Raw genomic sequence first — 15,398 nt, 5'->3', positions numbered from 1 at the left:
GATGGCTTCACATGTGAATTGAATTAAATATTTAAAGAACTGTTAATACCTATTGTTCATAGTCCAAAAAAAGAAGAGGAAGGAAAAATGACTTTTTTACATGAGGCCACTATCATTGTGATAACAAATCCAAATAAAGAGACAACAAACAAAAAAGATAGATACACAGCCTTGTCTCTTATGAACATAGATGCAAAAATCTTCAATAAAATACTAGCAAAAGAAATCTGACAGTAACAGTAAAAAATAATTAACCATGAACAATTAAGATTTATTCCTGGGATGCCAGTGAGGTTCAATATTTACAATTCAATCAAAATGATACATCTCATTAATAAGAGAAATGATAAAAACCATATTATCATTTCAATCGATGTAGAAAAATCATTTAGCAAATTATAACATTCATTCATAATAAAAACTCTCTACAAAGTAGGTTTCAGAGGGAACCTACTTCAACATAATAAAGGCCATTGATGAAAAACACACAATGAACATGACTGTCAATTGGGAAAAACAGAGCTTCCCCTCTAAGTTAAGAATGAATCAAAGATGTCCTCTCTCACCAGTTTTATTCAAATGGTGAGTGGAAGTTCTTGCCACAGCAATTAGACAACCAAAAAGAATAAAAGTGGTAAGGAAAAGGCAAAACTTTCACCATTTGCAGATGGCATGATACTACATATCAAAAACACTAACAATTCCACCAAAAAACTACTAGGAATAGAAAATGAATTCAGAAAATCACAGGACACAAAATAAACATTCCTAATATGTTGCATTTCTATAACTCAATAATGAAGGAACAGAAAGAGAAATTAAATAATCAACCCCATTTATAATTTCACCAAATATAATAAGATACATAGGAATAGGGGATGCTTGTGGAAGACAGCAGAGTAGGAGGACCTTAAACTCACCTCGTTCCATGTTTACAACTAGGAATTATATCCAAATGAATAGACTGGACAGCGATCAAAGGGCTGGCAGAACAAATTCCACAGTGAAACTTAGAGAAGCAGCAGCATCTGAGTGATTACGAAGGAGAGAAGTGGTGGTAGGGAGCTGCCCCTGGAAGGAAGACAAGTGACTGGGAGTATAGAAAGTGGAATGAATGAGAGAGCCCACAAGGGTAAAATGATTTTTCACAATGTCACGGCTTGAAAACCAGAGGGGCTCAATTCCATGAGTTTTTATAACCTGAGTACTGGAGCCTGGAGCTTTAGAAGTTAGCTGAATCAGCACCGGGGAAGTTGGCAGAGTGAGAGATCGGTAGTTCTGTGCCCTTGAAGAAACCTAAAGTAGGGCAACATAGCATCCGTAGCTGGTACAACACATGAGGCAAACTGAAGTTAGATCTGTTTATAAGGACTTCAGATCATGTTGGGGGACTTCTCCAGGATCAACGGATTCTCCCCAAACTCCCAGCATAAACAGTGAGCCAGCCATCTGTGGGAGGTGTCATGGCACAGTTAATTGCTACCTAACCTATCTCACCCACAAATTCTCCAGAGGAATTACCATTCTAAACCTCTTGGTCTCGGCACTGAGATTAACTTTTTTTTCCCCTGCAGCTATCCCACACATCCACTTTCTCCATTTCCTCCATTCACAACACTCTCTATGGCCATTGTGCTTTGTGAGATCTAGCCTAGGACTTGTGACTCAACACAATTTTTGTTAACACAGTTTGTGCCATGTTAGATAGCTTTATTACAAAGCTGTGATCACCAAGACAGCATGGTACTGGCATAAAAACAGACACATAGACCAGTGGAACAGAGTAGAGAGCCCAGATATGGACCCTCAACTCTATGGTCAATTAATCTTTGACAAAACAGGAAAAAATATACAGTGGAAAAAAGACAGTCTCTTCAATAAATGGTGCTGGGAAAACTGGACAGCTATATGTAGAAGAATGAAACTCGACCATTCTCTTACACCGTACACAAAGATAAACTCAAAATGGATAAAAGACCTCAACGTGAGACAGGAATCCATCAGAAACCTAGAGGAGAACATAGGGAGTAATCTCTTCGATATCAGCCACAGCAACTTCTTTCAAGATATGTCTCCAAAGGCAAAGGAAACAAAAGTGAAGATGAACTTTTGGGACTTCATCAAAATCAAAAGCTTCTAAACAGCAAAGGAAACAGTCAAGAAAAAAAAAAAAAAGCAACCCACGGAATGGGAGAAGATATTTCAAGTGACAGTACAGACAAAAAGTTGATATCCAGGATCTATAATGAACTCCTCTAACTGAACAGACACAAAACAGAAAATCATATCAAAAAATGGGCAGAAGATATGAACAGACACTTCTCCAATCAAGACATACAAATGGCTATCAGACACATGAAAAAATGTTCATCATCACTAGCCATCAGGGAGATTCAAATTAAAACCACACTGAGATATCACCTTACACCAGTTAGAATGGCCAAAATTAACAAGACAGGAAACACCATGTGTTGGAGAGGATGTGGAGAAAGTGGAACCCTCCTACACTGTTGGTGGGAATGCAAGTTGGTGCAGCCTCTTTGTGGAACAGTGTGGAGAGTCCTCAAGAAATTAAAAATAGAACTTCCCTATGACCTTGCCATTGCACTCCTGAGTATTTACCCCAAAGAAACAGATGTCGTGAAAAGAAGGGCCGTCTGTACCCCAATGTTTATAGCAGCAATGGCCACGGTCACCAAACTGTGGAAAGAACCAAGATGCCCTTCAATGGACGAATGGATAAGGAAGATGTGGTCCATATACACTATGGAGTATTATGCCTCCATCAGAAAGTATGAATACCCAACTTTTGTAGCAACATGGACAGGACTGGAAGAGCTTATGCTGAGTGAAATAAGTCAAGCAGAGAGAGTCAATTATCATATGGTTTCACTTATTTCACTTATTTGTGGAGCATCACAAAAAGCATGGAGGATATGGGGAGATATAGAGGAGAAGGGAGTTGGGGGATATTGGAAGGGGAGGTGAACCATGAGAGGCTATGTACTCTGAAAAACAATCTGTGGGTTTTGAAGGGGAAGAGGTTTGGAGGTTGGGGTACCAGGTGGTGGGTATTATAGAGGGCACGGATTGCATGGAGCACTGGGTGTGGTGCAAAAATAATTAATAATTAATACTGTTATGCTGAAAATTAAAAAAAAAGATAAAAAAAGAAATCTAAAAGGAAACTTATGTGATGGAAGAAGATATTTGTAAATAACATGTCTGATAAGGGTTAGTTTCCAAAATATGTAAAGAATTGATGTAACCCAACACCCAGGAAAAAATCCCAACTAAATATGGGCAGAAGACATGAACAGTCATTTCTCCCAGAATATTTCTAGATGGCCAACATAAACATGAAAAGATACCCAACACCTTTCAACAGCTGTGACATGCAAATCAGAACCACAATAAAATATCAACTCATATCTGACAGAATGCCTAAAATCAACAACACAAGAAACAACAGGTGTTGGCAAGGATGTGTAGTAATTAGAACCCTCTTACACTGTTGGTAGGAATATAAAGAGGTGCAGCCACTGTGGAAAACACAATGGAGGTTCCTCAAAAAGTTAAAAATAGGGCTACCATATGATCTATTAATGGGACTATTGGAGGATTTACCCCAAAAATACACATTCAAAGAGTTACATACACCCCTGTGTTTATTGCAACATTATTTGCAAAATAATGTTGTAAAGAATTATGCTGTGAAAAATAATGTTGTAAAAAAGCCAAAATATGGAATCAACCCAAATGAAAACAAATAGCTGAATGGATAAGTAAGAAGTCGTATATATATCTATGTATGAAATATAATATTATTCAACCATAAAAAATGAATTTTTTCCATTTGCAAAGGCACGGATGGAGAAAGTAAGTACGATGCTAAGTGAAATGGATCACTCTTAGGAAAAAAAATACCATATGATTTCATTAGTATGTGGAACTTAAGAAACCAAACAATTGAGCAAAGAAAAAAAATGAAAAACAATGAAATAGACTATTTTTAAAGATTTTATTTATTTATTTGACAGAGAACAGAAGTAGGCCGAGAGGCAGGCAGAGAGAGAGAAAGAGAGAGAGAGAGAGAGAGAGAGAGAGAAGGAAGCAGGATCCCTGCTGAACAGAAAGCCCAATGCGGGACTCAATCCCAGAACTCTGGGATCATGACCTGAGCCAAAGGCAGAGGTTTTAACCTGCTGAACCACCCAGCTGACCAAGGAAATAGACTCAAGTATAGAGAACAAACTGATGGTTACCAGATGTGGAGATGGATGAAATAAGTGATGGGGATTAAGGAATGCATTTGTTGTGATGAACACAGGATGATGTATGGAAACATTGAATCACTATATTGTACACCTGAAACTAATATAACAGTTTAAGTTACGTATACTAGAATTAAAACTTTAAGAACTGAATTTAACTTTACCACACAATCCTACAACCATGTCCCTATATATTTATCCAAAGAATATCTATGTACTAATAAAACTGCAGAAGGATGTTTATAGCAGGTTTATTTTTAGTTGCCAAAATCTGGAGGGGATCAAGATGCTCTTTTGTAAATCAGTGGGTAAATAATTATGGTACATGAAGAAAATGGGCCATTATACAACAATAAAAGGAAATGATCTAGGCACAAAATCACATGGAGAAAATTTAAATGTATAGTACTAAATAAGAAAAGCCAATTTGAATAGATTTTATATTGTATGATTCCAGCTACATGACATTCTGGGAAAGTAAAAAATATGGAAACAATAAAATGATTATTGAAAACCTGGTCTGATGGGGGTAAGGGGACCAAAAAAGGCAGGGTATGATGTAGTGTTGGGGTAGTACAAATGCTCTGTGGAACATTATATGATGAATGTATGTCATTATGTGTTTTTCTGAATCCATAGATGTTAAACACTAAGGGAATCCCTAATGTAAACTATGAACTTTGGATTAATTATAAGGTTTCAGTGTAGGTATATCTTTGTTTAGAAATGTGATTCTGATGACTTATATTATTACTCAGGAAGGTTATGAATTTGTGGGTGTGGTTTTATACAGAAAATTTCTTTATTTGCTATCAACGTTTTAATCTAAAACTATCCTAGAAAAAAATGAAGAAAAATACTAAGAAATAATGTGTGTAAAATTGTAGATGACACTTATTATTGAAAATGCAAAAAAAAAAAAGAACAACATCTGCAGTGACATTTTCATGGTATTATTTCTTAGACTGTATATAATGGGATTGAAGGTTGGAGGCACCATTGTGTAGAGTATAGAAATTAAAAGGTCACTAATGGAAGGAATCCTTGAAGTTGGTTTCAGATAAGCAAAGATGCCAGTGAAGAGAAATAATACAACTACAATCAGATGTGGAAGTCAAGTACAGTATGCTTTCAACTGACCTGCTGTTGATGGAATCTTTTTAACAGTGGAAAAGATGTTCACATGGGAAATTATTATGTAAATAAAACAGCATATATCCAACACCACACTAATGAGAACAGGTACAATTTCTCTCATTAAATTTTCTGAGCAAGAAATAGCCAGTAACTGGGGGATGTCACAAAAGAACTGATGGATTATGTTAGACCCATAATAGGATAAGGAGAAGGTACCAACTGCGTGCATCAGAGCAATCAGATCCCCACCCAGCCACGATACAGCTGTCAACTGAACACACGTCTTTGTTCATGATGATTTCATAGTACACGGGATGGCATATGGCAGCATAGCGATCAAAGCACATTACCATCAGGAGGAGTAGTTCTGTAGTCACTGAAAAAAAACAACATAGAGACCTGGGCAACACAGCTAGTGAATGAAATGGAGTTAGTATGAGACAAGGAATTGGCAATAGATTTGGGAATGGTGGCTGAAATTAGTCAGAGATCCCCAAAAGATATTTTTTTCAAAAAACAGTACATGGGGGTGTGGATATTCTGGCCCAAAGTTGTGGTCATGATGATGAGAACATTGCCCATCAGAGCACAGAAGTAAATAAGAAAGAAGAGCACTAAATGAAAAATGCATATATTTTTGTTGGTAGAACATCCCATGAGGATAAATTCTGTCACAATTGTGAGATTTGTTGGTATTGGAGGTATAATCTGTATAAAAATAGAGTAATAAAACATCATTACCAATTTTTAAAATATTGAACATAAAATGGGTTTCTTTTTTTTCTTTCAGCGTAACAGTATTCATTATTTTTGCACCACACACATTGCTCCATGCAATCCGTGCCCTCTCCAATACCCACCACCTGGTTTCTAAATACGGCAATCATGCAAACAAACACAAATTACTTTCTTCTAGGTCCTACTCAGAATATTGATCATCAATTATTACTTGGATAATACTGTTTTATTGAACCACTTTAGTTTCAATTCATGTAAATGTGCCATTACTATATTGTCCCCATGTGTCCTGTGAAAAGTCCCGAAGTATTGGAAATTCAACTGACTTTGTCAAAACCTGAACAACAGACTATCCTCCCTGTATCTTTCAGTAAATTAAGAGTGACAAACCAACAACTATTAAATTGTGTCTCAGTCATAAGATCCTTTAATCACATCTCATGAAAAAGAAAATTTGCTTTAGCTTACTTTCAGAAAGTTGAAAAGTAAACAATTTTTAGGGGAAAAAATGATTACAGACTTTCTGAAAACTATGAAATCTTTAATCTCCCTACTGTCTGCAAAACACCCACTTTAGAGGTGTTCTTATATTTTTAAAAATAATAGGTTAAATATAAATAATCTTTTTTCTCATTAATAATACCCAAATTATTTATCATAAAACTATATAGTTTTATGTGCATACTTCCATATGACACATGCCCTGATTACTGTGGAAAATCATACACCATATAAAATAAGATTACTGTCCTCCTAGTCACCAATTTACCCACTGTTGCCACTGTCATCTGGCTTTTCCCATTATTATTATATGAGTTGAATATGTTTTTTCATAAGGTTTTTTGTAAATCATATTTATAGATCCATTCCAACCAAAAATGCATGTACTTGCAACCTATTACAGTCTTCAAGCCCACTCCTATCCAATCACTTTCCTTGTCTTCCTCTTTCCTTCCCATAAGATTAATGGAAATGGAATCTGTGGCAGGAAGAAGGGACCAAAAAATTTTGGAGGTACATACAAATAGTTTTAGCTTGATGAGTGTTATTGTCAATTTCTTTAACAGTGACATGCCAGCTTCTTCTATTTGTACCGATTTTACCCATGTAAATTTAGTAAAATATTATGATTGTATTATATAATATTCTCTTCCATGCCTTCTTACTAGAATAATAGTTATATAATATATATATATATATCAACATATAATATGTAGCATATATCTTATATATATAAATATATAAGAATTATACTATTATTTTATAATTTATCATAAATTAATGATTAGCCTCTCTCCATTGTCATGGACAATGTAAGTATCCTGAATAAATGTTAGTCGCTGGATTTGGAAAAATGGTAATATTAAAAAATTAATATGTTAGAAAATGTAATTGCAGGGGCACCTGGGTGGTTTATTGGGTTAAGCCTCTGCCTTCAGCTCAGGTCATGATCCTGGAATCCTGGGATAAAGCCCTGCATCAGGCTCTCTGCTTAACAGGGAGCCTGCTTCCCCCTCTCATGCTGCCTGCCTTTCTGCCTAATTGTGATCTTGCTCTCTCTGTCAAATAAATAAATAAAGTCTTAAAAAAAGAAAAAAAAAACAATTGTAGATACTTTAATGAAAACAGCACAATATATTTTACAATGTATTTCAATCAAAGATATTCAAATCTTTTGATTTATTTAAAATACATATTTGTAATAATTAATTTAATTTGATAACTATATATATATATATAGATATATTAGTCCCTGTGAAAATACTATGAACTCTTCATCTTATAGTATTACTAAAAGGTCGAGTGATGGAGGAAGGAAAAGCCATCTATGTTTGTCATTTCTAATGTGACAGATACAAAATAATTAGGAAATGGTGCCTTAAAGAGTTCCTGAAGTTCGAATCTAACTCATACACATGTGATTAATGTTTTGAGGGATAAAAATATAGCATCCCACACTCAAAACTTAGTGTTCTTACTTTTTTAAGTATCATCTTGAGTTTCTTTATTCATCACTTACACTTATTAATCATGATTTAATTCAGCATTTAATACTTCAAACTTAGTATGTTAAATATCAAAATGCATCACTAAGAACTATATGCATGGCAATTATAATATATGCTCTAAATAAAAATGTTAAAATATGATATAATTATTAAAAGTCATAAAAAGTGGAATAACAAACTGAAGAAAATTTAAAAATATATATTTCATCCATTGAAACTCATGCAGAGAAATCTGGCATTTTTAAATTAAGCAATTCGTTCAGAAAAGAATATAATTATCTTTTTTTTCAATTTATTTATTTTCAGAAAAACAGTATTCATTATTTTTTCACCACACCCAGTGCTCCATGAAAGCGATGCCCTCTATAATACCCAGCACCTGGTACCCCAACCTCCCACCCCCGCCACTTCAAACCGCTCAGATTGATTTTCAGAATCCATAGTCTCTCATGGTTCACCTCCCCTTCCAATTTACCCAAATTCCCTACTCCTCTAACACCCCTTGTCCTCCATGCTATTTGTTATGCTCCACAAATAAGTGAAACCATATGATAATTGACTCTCTCTACTTGACTGATTTCACTCAGCATAATCTCTTCCAGTCCCGTCCATTTTACTACAAAAGTTGGGTATTCATCCTTTCTGATGGAGGCAAAATACTCCATAGTGTATATGGACCACATCTTCCTTATCCATTCATCCGTTGAAGGGCATCTTGGTTCTTTCCATAGTATGGCGACTGTGGCCATTGCTGCTATAAATATTGGGGTACAGATGGCCCTTCTTTTCACGACATCTGTGTCTTTGAGGTAAATACCCAGGAGTGCAATTGCAGGGTCATAGTGAAGTTCTATGTTTAATTTCTTGAGGAATCTCCACACTGTTCTCCAAAGAGGCTGCACCAACTTGCATTCCCACCAAAAGTATAAGAGGGTTCCCCTTTCTCCACATCCTCTCCAACACATGCTGTTTCATGTTTTGTTAATTTTGGCCATTCTAACTGGTGTAAGGTGATATCTCAATTTGGTTTTAATTTGAATCTCCCTGAGGGCTAGTGATGATGAACATTTTTTCATGTGTCTGATAGCCATTTGTATGTCTTGATTGGAGAAGTGTCTGTTCATATCTTCTGCCCATTTTTTGATGTGTTTGTCTGTTTCGTGTGGGTTGAGTTTGAGGAATTCATTATAGATCCTGGATATCAAACTTTTGTCTGTACTATCATTTGCAAATATCTTCTCCCATTCCTTGGGTTGCCTCTTTGTTTTTTTTTTTTTTTTGACTGTTTCCTTTGCTGTGCAGAAGCTTTTGATTTTGATGAAGTCCCAGAAGTTTATTTTCGCTTTTGTTTCCTTTGCCTTTGGAGACATATCTTGAAAGAAGTTGCTGTGGCTGATATCGAAGAGATTACTGCCTATGTTCTCCTCTAAGATTCTGATGGATTCCTGTCTCACGTTGAGGTATCTTATCCATTTTGAGTTGATTTTTGTGTACGGTGTAAGAGAATGGTCGAGTTTCATTTTTCTACATATAGCTGTCCAGTTTTCCCAGCACTATTTATTGAAGAGACAGTCTTTTTTCCACTGTACATTTTTTCCTGTTTTGCCTAAGATTAATTGACCATAGACTTGAGGGTCCATATCTGGGCTCTCTACTCTGTTCCACTGGTCTATGTGTCTGTTTTTATGCCAGTACCATGCTGTCTTGGTTATCACAGCTTTGTAATAAAGCTTGAAATCAGGTAAGGTGATGCCGCCAGCTTTATTTTTGTTTTTCAACATTTCCTTAGCGATTCGGGGTCTCTTCTGATTCCATAAAAATTTTAGGATTATTTGCTCCAGCTCTTTGAAGAATGCCGGTGGAATTTTGATCGGAATGGCATTAAAAGTATAGATTGCTCTAGGCAGTATAGACATTTTAACAATGTTTATTCTTCCGATCCAAGAGCATGGAATGGTCTACCATCATTTTGTGTCTTCTTCAATTTCTTTCATGAGTGTTCTGTAGTTCCTCAAGTACAGATCCTTTACCTCTTTAGTTAGGTTTATTCCCAGGTATCTTATGGTTCTTGGTGCTATAGTAAATGGAATTGATTCTCTAATTTCCCTTTCTGTATTTTCATTGTTATGTATAAGAAAGCCACTGATTTCTGCACATTGGTTTTGTATCCTGCCACATTGCTGAATTCCTGTATGAGTTCTAGTAGTTTGCGTGTGGAGTCTTTTGGGTTTTCCATATAAAGAATCATGTCATCTGCAAAGAGAGAGAGTTTTACTTCTTCATTACCAATTTGGATACCTTTTATTTCTCTCTGTTGTCTGATTGCTGTTGCTTGGAATTCTAATACTATGTTGAACAAGAGTGGTGAAAGTGGGCATCCTTGTCTTGTTCCTGATCTAAAATGGAAGGCTGCAAGCTTATTCCCATTGAGGATAATATTTGCTGTCGGTCTTTCATAGATAGATTTGATGAGTTTCAGGAAAGTTCCCTCTATCCCTATACGTTGAAGCGTTTTAATCACGAACGGATGCTGGATTTTGTCAAATGCTTTTTCTGCATCAATTGAGAGGATCAAGTGGTTCTTCTCTCTTCTCATATTAATTTGTTGTATCACATTGATTGATTTGCGAATGTTGAACCATCCTTGTAGCCCAGGGATGAATCCCACCTGATCATGGTGAATAATCTTTTTAATGTTCTGTTGGATCCTGTTGGCTAGGATCTTGTTGAGAATCTTAGCATCCATATTCATCAGTGATATTGGTCTGAAATTCCCCTTTTTGGTAGGGTCCTTGCCTGGTTTGTGGATCAGGGTAATGCTGGCTTCATAGAAAGAGTCTGGAAGTGTTCCTTCTGCTTCAATTTTTTGAAACAGCTTCAGGAGAATAGGTGTTATTTTTTCTTTGAATGTTTGGTAGAATTCCTCAGGGAATCCGTCAGGTCCTGGGCTCTTGTTTTTTGGGAGGTTTTTGATCACTGATTCAATCTCATTATTAGATATTGGTCTATTCAGGTTGTCGATTTCTTCCTGGTTCAATGTTGTAGTTTATATTGTTCCAGGAATGCATCCATTTCATCTAGTTTGCTAAGCTTATTGGCATATAACTGTTCGTAATAACTTCTGATGATTGTTTCTACTTCCTTGGTGTTAGTTGTGATCTCTCCCTTTTCATTCATAATTTTATGAATTTGGGCTTTTCTCTTTTCTTTTGGATTAGTGTAGCCAGTGGCTTATCGATCTTATTGATTCTTTCAAAAAACCAGCTTCTAGTTTCATTGATACGTTCTACTGTATCTCTGGTTTCTCCCTCATTGATCTCAGCTCTAATCTTGATGATTTCCCTTCTTATGTGTGGAGTTGGTTTGATTTGTTGTTGATCCTCCAGTTCTTTAAGGTGTAGAGACAGCTGGTGTGTTCTGGATTTTTCAATTTTTTTGAGCGAGGCTTGGATGGCTATATATTTTCCCCTTAGGACCGCCTTTGCTGTATCCCATAGATTTTGGACGAAGTGCCTTCATTCTAATTGGTTTCCATGAATTGTTTCAGTTCTTCTTTGATCTCCTGGTTGATCCAAGCATTCTTAAGCAAGGTGGTCTTTAGCTTCCAGGTGTTTGAGTTCCTTCGGAACTTTTCCTTGTGATTGAGCTCCAGTTTCAAAGCATTGTGATCTGAGAATATGAAGGGAATAATCTCAGTCTTCTGGTATCAGTTGAGTCCTGATTTGTGACCCAGTATGTGGTCTATTCTGGAGAGGGTTCCGTGTGCACTTGAGAAAAATGAGTATTCTATTGTTTTAGGGTGGAATGTTCTGTATATATCTATGAGGTCCATGTGGTCCAATGTGTCATTCAATGCTCTTGTTTCTTTATTGATTTTCTGCTTCGATGATCTGTCTAATTCTGAAAGAGGCGTGTTAAGATCACCTACGATTAGTGTATTCATATCAATATGACACTTTATCTTGATTAACCGTTTTCTTAAGTAATTGGCTGCTCCCATATTGGGAGCATAGATATTTACAATTGTAGGATCATCTTGGTGGATAGTCCCTTTAAGGATTATGTAGTGTCCTTCTGTATCTCTGACTACAGTCTTTAGTTTGAAGTCTAATTTATCTGATATGAGAATCGCTACCCCAGCCTTCTTTGGAGGCCCATTGGCATGAAAGATGGTTCTCCACCCCTTCACTTTCGGTCTGCATGTATCTTTAGGTTCAAAATGGGTCTCTTGTAGACAGCATATGGATTTGTCCTGTCGTTTTATCCAATCTGCAACCCTGTGCCGTTTTATGGGTGCATTTAGGCCATTCACATTGAGAGTGATTATTGATAGATACGTTTTTATTGACATCCAGTTACCTTTGAAGTCTTTCTTCCTGTAGACTGTCTCTATATTTCTGTTCATTATTATTCTTGGGTTTTTTCCTCTTTTATAGAACCCCCCCTTAATATTTCCTACATTGTAGGCTTGGTGGTTGCATAGTCTTTTAAGCCTTGCCGGTCTTGGAAACTCTTTATCTCTCCATCCATTTTGAATGTCAGTCTTGCTGGTTAAAGTATTCTTGGCTGCATGTTCTTCTCATTTAGTGCCCTGAATATAACTTGCCAGCCTCTTCTGGCTTGCCAGGTCTCTGTGGACAGGTTTGACGTTATTCTGATGGGCTTCCCTCTGTAAGTAAGGAGCTTCTTTGCCCTGGCATCTTTCAAGAGATTATACCTACAATTATAATTCCTCTTTGACTATCAGGTTTCGTGGTGTTTTTTTGGAGTGTATAATCTTGGGTGGAGACCGTTCACCCTCTAGTACATGAACGCTGGTTTCATTCACGAGATTTGGAAAGTTTTCATGAAGGACTTGTTCCACGATATCTTCTAGACTTCTTTCTTTCTCCTTCCCTTCAGGGATTCCAGTAATTCTGACGTTGGAACGCTTCATGGCATCATTTATTTCCCTGATTCTGCTTTCGTAGGATCTCAGCTTTTTGTTCCAGGCTTCCTCCTGATCCTTTCTCCCTATCTGTTTGTCTTCCAGATCACTAATTCTACCTTCTGTCTCAGTTACCCTAGCTTTTAGAGAGTTTAGATTGGATTGGAACTCATTGAGAGCATTGTGGACCTCCTCCCTGGTAGCTTTAAGCTCCGCCCTAACATTGTGAACATCCTGTCTGGTCGCTTTCAGTTCGGCCCTAATCAATTATGTTTGGTCATCCATGGCTTTCTCCAACCTAGCTATTGCCTGGATAATTGTCAGCCTGAATTCTCTTTCCGACATATTGTCTATGTTGATAGCCGTTAGATCTGTTGCAGAAGGTCCATCCTCTGTATTTTTCTTCTGTTGCACATTCCTCCTCTTATTCATTTTGGAGGGAGAAGACTGAACAGATGTAGCTGGATGTATCAACTCTGGTGCAGTCAAGGTGCATCCTGGAACACTTCTGAGCAATCAGGATTCCCCACCCAAACGAGAGACAAAAGAAAAGAAAAAGAAAAAGAAAAAAAAAGGAAAAGAAGAAAAAGAAAAACAAAAAAGAAAAAAAGAGAGAGAGAGAGACAGGAAAGAAAGGGAAGATGAAAGAGAAGTTTCAGCCCAGATGGGCCCCAAGGTAAGATTTATGAAGTAAACAAACAAAAAGAGATAAAAAGACTGATTAAATTATATGGCAAGAGAAAGAAAAATATATATATATATATGCAAATAAAGAAATAACCTCGTCAAAAAGAACCACCAGTGTAAAATTTATATGCTATCAGGACAAACACAAAAAACACAGAAACACTCGTGGAAGAAGATGGGAGAGTTCTTATAAATTCTCAGTGTGTGCGAAGATGGTTATTTTAATTCTTCCTGAATGTATCTTGATATCTTTTTTAAAGGACTCAACTTTCCTAAGATAAAGGGGATTAAAAATTTGTTTACCTATAGGGGTAGTATTGATTGGGGAAAGGGGATTACTTTGAAGTTAACTCTATATGAATATTAGAGGATAAAAATAAAAAGGAATATACTAGACTAAACTAAACTAAAATAAAAAAATAGGAATTCAAAAAATAAAAATGCCAAAGAAAAACATAGGTGTATGTATCAAAAAGTTCAGGTTAGAAAGGTATTATGGAATTTGATGTACTGTACAGCTCGCTGTGATGGTAAATAGGTTAAAAAATTACCTATGTTTAAAAAATATATATATGAACCGGAATAGTGGAAACGGGTGAACAATTCAAGTTTTCCTATGAAGTATGGTTGTTCTCTTGTAGTCCTTTTTTTTTTTTCTTTCTTTCTTGGTTTGTTTTCTGGGGGAGGGGCCTGCCATATGGGTTGTCAGTCAATGATGTTTCCTGAATTGAGTCCCCCTGCCCCCCTCAAGGGGTTGGGCTCTGGGGAAACTGGTTTTTTTCAGGCTTTTGTTCTCTGGTGGTTTTTTTGCTTGTTCACTTTTTTCCCTCTCACCTTGACCGCCTTTGATGGTTTTTGTAGTATTAGAAGAAATCAAACCACACCCTGATCTCTGACTCAGAGAGAATCCTCAGTCTGGGTCAGAAGCTGAATAAATTCCCCCTTGGTCGCTGGCAGCGCAGGTTCCAAGTTGCAGACCCTGGGGGCGCAGGATCTTTTGCTCATCCCCAAAGCCGAGGCAGTGGCGGCTGTCTGGGAACTCCTGACCACCAGAGAGATTCCAAGCAGCGATCGCACACTGAGATTTTGCTGCCGGCCCGGGCTGGGAGTTCCCAGCTTGCGCGCACCTCTTTTCAGAGGCGGCTATGGGTCGGGCGCGCATCTGGGGCACTGAGAACAGGTTGCGGGTCCGTGAGCCCCAGGCTGGGCTTTTGCGCGCCTCTGTCCGGGGAAGAGTTTCGCGCACTTGCGCGCGGCTTAGGCTTTGAAACAATGGCGCGGGTCAAGGAGCGCCGGCCAGGCCTCAGTAATTCAGGGGAGCTCGAGGGACGTGCGCGCTTATCTCAAGCTTTGTGGTAGGGCTAGCGCGCGTTCCGCAGACTGGCGGGGCTCCCATCTCCTCACAGGACCCCGAACCCACGCCCTCTGTGGCGCGCTGGCGGCTTAGGGACCAGGAGCGGTTTCTCCGCGGCACTCTCTCTGCCTCAGCGCTGGGGAGGCCTTCTGGGACCGGTGACTTAAGCTCCTCTCCCTAGCTGCTCCGATTCCCACAATTTCCCCCCGTGATCCTTTGCTCTTTTGGAGTGCTTTCAACCAGTCTCCGAGTTACTGCTGGTCCCCAGACGC

General features: G+C 37.7%; 1 pseudogene; it reads right to left on the bottom strand.

Annotated features, from left to right (window-relative positions):
• Positions 1-5,133: 5,133 nt before the first annotated feature.
• LOC122913031 lies at positions 5,134-6,149 on the bottom strand (annotated as a pseudogene).
• Positions 6,150-15,398: the final 9,249 nt, after the last annotated feature.

This window comes from Neovison vison, chromosome 1 (genome assembly GCF_020171115.1).
Source record: "Neovison vison isolate M4711 chromosome 1, ASM_NN_V1, whole genome shotgun sequence".
Lineage (NCBI taxonomy): Eukaryota > Metazoa > Chordata > Mammalia > Carnivora > Mustelidae > Neogale > Neogale vison.
Note: the sequence above shows the minus strand (reverse complement) of the source record. Positions and strands in the feature narration are given on the sequence as shown.